The sequence below is a fragment of the Rattus norvegicus genome, chromosome 7 (genome assembly GCF_021556685.1).
Source record: "Rattus norvegicus strain SHRSP/BbbUtx chromosome 7, alternate assembly SHRSP_T2T, whole genome shotgun sequence".
Lineage (NCBI taxonomy): Eukaryota > Metazoa > Chordata > Mammalia > Rodentia > Muridae > Rattus > Rattus norvegicus.
Genome location: NC_141540.1, coordinates 123,750,535 through 123,756,534, shown reverse-complemented (window position 1 = coordinate 123,756,534; position 6,000 = coordinate 123,750,535).

Below are 6,000 nucleotides of genomic sequence, written 5' to 3'. Positions count from 1 at the left end.
TCCTTCCTGACTCTAATGTTCCTGAGCCTGATGGTTTGGGCCCACTAGGGCACATTTTGGGAAAACTGATTTGGGAATGAATTTAGCTTGGCATTTGGAATATTCCGTATGACTCGAAGTTACCTCACTGTGTAGTTCAGTTACTCCGCTGTCTAAGGGTACACACATGGCTTCCAGAACATTCCCACTGAGGCATGAAGGAAAGAAAAATGAATCAATGGGCGGATGGAAAGGATTTAAATTTCTTGCTGGTTCGGCGTGAAATGCTGACATCAACAAATCTAACAGAACAGGCTCCCGCAGGGAGGTTTCAAAGCAACACTGGGTATAAGCAGGCTCCATCCAAGGAGTTTTGAGATTAGCGCTCATTCAGAAAACCCGTCATGCCACAAAGCCAGAATCTGTGCTGCCCTTACACTCCATGAGCTGGGCCTAAAGTTAAAATCCTTTCCATGGGAGAGGATGTGGCGAAGGGCTGCAAATGCAGATCAGTTAACAGAGTGCTCAGCTTGCTTGCGTGAAGCCCTGGGTTTGATCCCCGACGCTGTGTGAGCCAGGCATGTCAGGCCAGCACGCACTGTAATCTCAGCACTCGGAAAGCAGAGGCAGGAGGAACAGAAGTCGAAGGTGATCTTTGGCTGCGAAGTGAGTTTGCAGCCAGGATACATGAGACCCTGTTTTGTTTTGTTTTGTTTTGTTTTGTTTTCTGGTTTTTGGGTTGTTTTGTTTTTAAAGCGGCCAGGGGTGGTTATGTACATAGTAAAACCCTGTCTCAAAAAAAAAGCTGGGGGGAGCAATACAAAGTTCTTGTAACAAGAAGAGGTGTTGCGAGTTTAAGATGGGATGCGCCCCTTGTCTGAATTGCTTCATGTTTATGGTATTGGCCATCTTTTAAACTCTGTAAAGTGATTTCTATTCCTGTTAGGATAGAATGGCACGATAATATTTACTGGAAGGGCCTATAGTTATTTTTTTTAAAGATTTATTTATTTTATTTATATGAGTACACTGTCACTGTGTTCACATATGCCAGAAGAGGGTGTCAGATCCCATTACAGATGGTTGTGAGCCACCATGTGGTTGCTGGGAATTGAACTCAGGACCTCTGGAAGAGCGGTCAGTGCTCTTAACCCCTGAGCCATCTCCCCAGCCCCCTATAGTTTTTTTTTTTTTTTTTTTTGGTTCTTTTTTTCGGAGCTGGGGACTGATAGTTATTTTTTGTTTCCCCTTCCCCCCCCTTTTTTTCAAGACAGGGTTTCTCTGTGTAGTCCTGGCTGTCCTGGAACTTGCTCTGTAGACCAGGCTGGCCTCGAACTCACCACCTGCCTCTGGAGTGCTGGGATTAAAGGCATGTGCATGCACTTGGCAGTCTTCTTTATTTCTCCTGCTGAGCTGTCTGCTCAGGTTGCCCGGTTTGTGAGCTTCTGGGAAGCTCTCCTGTCTCTGTCTTTCTTCTCCCCGTGGAGTGCTGGGATTACCACATCGCTAGGCTTTTCACCCAGGTTTCAGGACTGAAGTCAGGTTGATAGGCTTTAGTCCTTTAAGCCTTCTATCTCCCCAACTGGATAATGGTTGTTGATTTGTTTGTTTGTTTGAGTCAAAGTAACAATTGCCCATCTCAGTATGCAGGGGGTTGTTTTAAGGTCATGCAGTGGAAGGGAAAGGGGAGGGGTTTTCTAACACAACCCCTCTCCCAAGGGCCATCCTAATGGGTGTCTAAAGGATGGGATGGGCCCTGCTGTGTGGGGAGCACACATCAGACAGCCTCTTGGGCTACCACCAAAGGCCATCCATGTCTGCAGAGGAAGGAGGGCTTCAAGGCACTGTAGGTCTCTACAGCTACTTGGCTTCAGCCCAAGCTCAGGGGAAAAGGGAGCCCCGAAAGCATTCCAGGGAGAATGTGTGACGGAGCATGAGGGAGGACTCCATGGTTCCAGGAACTTCTGTCGCCTTCAGACCCCAGCTGAACAACAGGGAACGCAGGCAGGGCTATTCTTGGTGAGGAAGGGGCAGGGTTAGGGGTTAAGGATGCCCTGGAAAGATAAAGGAGGGGTGCCAGGACCCCTTATCCTATCTGTGGCAAGAATGGAGACCTTGCTGTGTGCTGGGAAGAAGGGCCAGGGCTTAAAGATCAAGGAAAAGCCCCAGCCATCCAAGGCAAGGGCCTCAAGGGGCACAGAGGCTTCCTCTCACTAATATGGGGAAGCTGACTGGAGAGGCAGGCCACAGGCAGCTCCTCCTTCCAGTGATCCTGCTCTCTGCCTGTGACTCAATAGATAATGGGTACATTTGCTACCAGAGGCCGGGACATCTAAGAGGGTGTGAGGGAAGAATCGGGAGCAGGGTTATATCTTTCTGAGATGCACACAAGCACACACATGAATATAAATACATTTTAAAAAACAGATACTGGTTGCAGATAGAAAAGGTAATAGCTTCTCCTGCCTCCATGCACTCTTAGATACTAGTAAGAAGGCAGTTTTCATCAGAGGAGGTTCAAGGGAAGAAACATGCCTGGTCTGGCTGCCTTCAGCCCTAGCCTCTCAGCCCTGCCTTTTGAGAACACACACAGAGAGACAGACAGACAGACATGCAGGCACGCACGCTCTCACCCACAGTCTGGCTAGGTACCCTGGATTGGCCTTAAACTCACTCTGTCCCCCTGCCTCTGTCTCCTGAGTTCTGGTGTCACAGGTGTGTACCACCACACCTGGCACCCCAGGAACCTCTCGGAGGGCCTTAGTCACGCCTTGACCTTGGGCCTGGGCTCCATGATTTGAGCTTGCTGGGTTTCCTGCTGGGTTCCTATGGAGTTGTGACTTAGGTGAGCAGGTGAGCACCCTCCCTGGTGCGAGGCCAGAACAATACCTACCTAGGATAGTGCCCCGAATTAATGAGAGACCCAGAATTCCCTGTGGGTCATTGAAGAGACCCCTGAAAACAGTTGGGGTATGGGGTCTAAATTATTTGCTGGCTTTGGACTTGAGCTTCCTGAAGGTGACACAGATGTGCATGGCATAGCACACTCTGGTAGAGAGGTCGCCCCAGCCATAGGGGAAAGGAAGGGGGAAATGGAGAGGAGCAGAGGGGGCAACAGAGGAGGGAAGAAGGGGAGAGTAATAGGGGAGGGCAGGAGGGAAGGGCAGGAGGAGAGGGAAGGAGGAGAGGGAAGGAGGGGAGGGCAGGAAGGGAGACAGAACTTTGCTAAGGAATGAAGTTGAGTCTGAGGACAGACCTAAGAGACCCCCTGTTGCTGCCCTGCCTCATGAACCCCACCCCTTGGAAACCTTCAGCTGCCCTGACAAGTGGGGGAAGTTCCCAGGTGGCCTCCCTCTCCTGTCCCACCTGCTGTCCCACAAACTCCCCTACCACCCTTCCACCCTACAGGGTCCTTCATCCCAGACAGTGCACACCACCCCAGGGCGTAGCCCTCTTGTCTTCTTGATGAACCCTTGTTAGAAGCATTTCCTCCAGTGCCCTCCCCAGATAGGGACCAGCTGCCTGCAGAGGAGACAGGGCTCCGTGCGGCCTAAGCTGGTCTCGAGCTCTTTTTTTCTTTGTTTATCCCCTCTCCCCCCAGACATGTTGTTCTCTGTAACAGCCCTGCCTGGCTTTCTTGGAATTCGATTTGTAGATCAGGCTGACCTCGAACTCATAGAGGTGCACCTGCCTCTGCCTCTGTGGGATTAAAGACATGGACCACCGCCACCACCACCACCACAGGCCTGGAACTCTTAATCCTCCTGTCTCCACCTCTCAAGTGCTGGGATCACAGGTGCTGACACCTGCCTTTGTCATGACTTATTTTTGTCAAGTGATTTCTTCTTTCACCAAACAGGTTAAGGTGGGGCACACACACACACACACACCTTGTACCCACAAGTCCCACAGAACCAGAGTGCTGTGTGTGACAAAGCATGAATTTGCCTCAGGAGAGGCTAATTGTTTCCTTAATTGGCTGAGACTGCCCCCTGGAAAGCCCCCAGTTGTGCCCACAGAAGATGGGAGGGGTTTGCCTGGCGGCCAATGAGCAGCTGGGAAGGAGGCTCCCCGAGAAGAGATTAGAAAGTGCTTCCAGTAGAAACATCTGTCTGGAAGAAGTAAATTGGCTGCCTGCCCCCAGGAAGGGCTGAAGAGCCTCAGAAAGGCACGCTAGGGCCCTGTTCTAGGTTCTGCAGCCTTCCTGACACACTGTGTACTGCTGACCCTGACCTCTGTCCCACTATTCCACTACCATTCATGTCTGGGTCTAACTTGGCAAGGTGTTGGCTTCTGGGTGGCCCAGGTTCCTTAGAGAGGCAAGGGAGTCTCCTTTGAGGGCATTCCCATGCCAGCCACCAGGTGGCGCCATCGGCACAGAACAGTCCCGGGGCTGTCCATCATGGTCTGAAGAGAAATCCCAAGGCAGAAGATTCAGAGTTGACAGCTGCTCCCTAGGACCTCCAGCAATTAGCCTCCTGGGTGATGCTTGTTTCTTCCAGTGACAAAGCCATCCCAAGAACCCCACAGGGTGCATGCTGTTAAAAGGAAAAAATGTTGAAAAGGAGTTACCTTTGTCTTTCATTACTTCTTGACATGTTACCCTCACTGAGGGGGTTATGTATCTAATGGGCAAACCCTAGGTGCTGGTCCTCAACCCTCTGTTACCACCTCCAAACAAGTCATTTGTTCTATTTTTCTTATTTTATGAGAGTTAGAATAGCAGCTTTGATTGGGAAACCAGGGGGACTGCAGGATGCAGGAACACGCAGGGTCCAAAGAGCCCGGAGCCCAAGTTCCTATCTGCCTGCTTCCTTGCTGTGGGACTTGATTTCAGTTTTCTAATCTGTAAATTAGGGGCAATGATAACTCCTCCCACACAATGTTTCTGTGAGAAAGTAGCTTGTAGATGAAAAGCCTTTAAAACTAGGTCTCAAATGGAAGGAACAGCCAAAGATATAGGGCAGCCTGAACTAAGGTGAGATTTGGAGATGGGCCAGCCTGGGCTTCTTGCCAGGGCAGAAATCTCCCATCAGCAGGCAGGGTGATGGGCTCCAGATGGGTTTGCCTGCCTCCAGTGGCAGAGTTCATTCCCTCCTAGGTAAGGAGGTGGCCCACTGAGGGTCAGCTCATGATTGGATCAGTGTTTATACCAGAGTCGTGGACAGTTCTCTTGTTTTGGTGAGGATCCGATCAAATGCATCAGCCCAGTGTGCGGCCAGCAGGAGACCGGCACATCAGCTACACAGGGTGGGAGAGCATCCTTCCAAAATGTGAGCCCAGGGTTTGGGGATTTAGCTCAGTGGTAGAGCGCTTGCCTAGCAAGCACAAGGTCCTGGGTTCGGTCCTCAGCTCCGAAAAAAAGAAAAAGAAAAAAAAGAAAGACAATATAACAAAATGTGAGCCCAGTGTTCCCCGGATGGGAATCTTCCATTGCCACTGTTAGACTCGTGGGGCACAGGAAGGACAGAAGAGTGTACCTCTGACACTCTAGACAGAAATGTCCCTAGGACCAAAAGAATGGATCACTTTTGTTTTAACCACCAAGGTCAGAACAGAGGGCCACTCTCAGCCAGGGTCTCCTTGCTGATGGGTCTCTCTGGGAGCTGGAGTCTTGGGGAGGAAGAGGTGACATGAAGCTGGGTCGGGTCTGGTCCTCTCTGTGTCTGCGAGAGAAACCTCCAAGTCCAGGTCAGGCAGCAGTGGCTGGGTCCAAGCTCCCTTTCTGGGGTGCTCTGTGAGCAAAAGTCTGACTTTGGTTTCTTATCTTCAGTGCCTGGCCCACAAGAAACATTCGTGGAAGTAAACTTAGCACAGAAATTTGTCTTGTTAGGGAAGTTTTTAAGTTTATGGGCACCCCACCCCCCTTCCCAGAGACTGCAAGGGGCCATGTGCTTCCAGGTTCCCCACTCTACTTCCTCTTTCAGGGCTGTTCACAAAGCCCTCCCAAGAGCCAGCCGCCATGCTTCGCTCCTTCCCTAACATCTCTTTGCTCTGTGGGCTGTCTGTTCCTGGTACTCA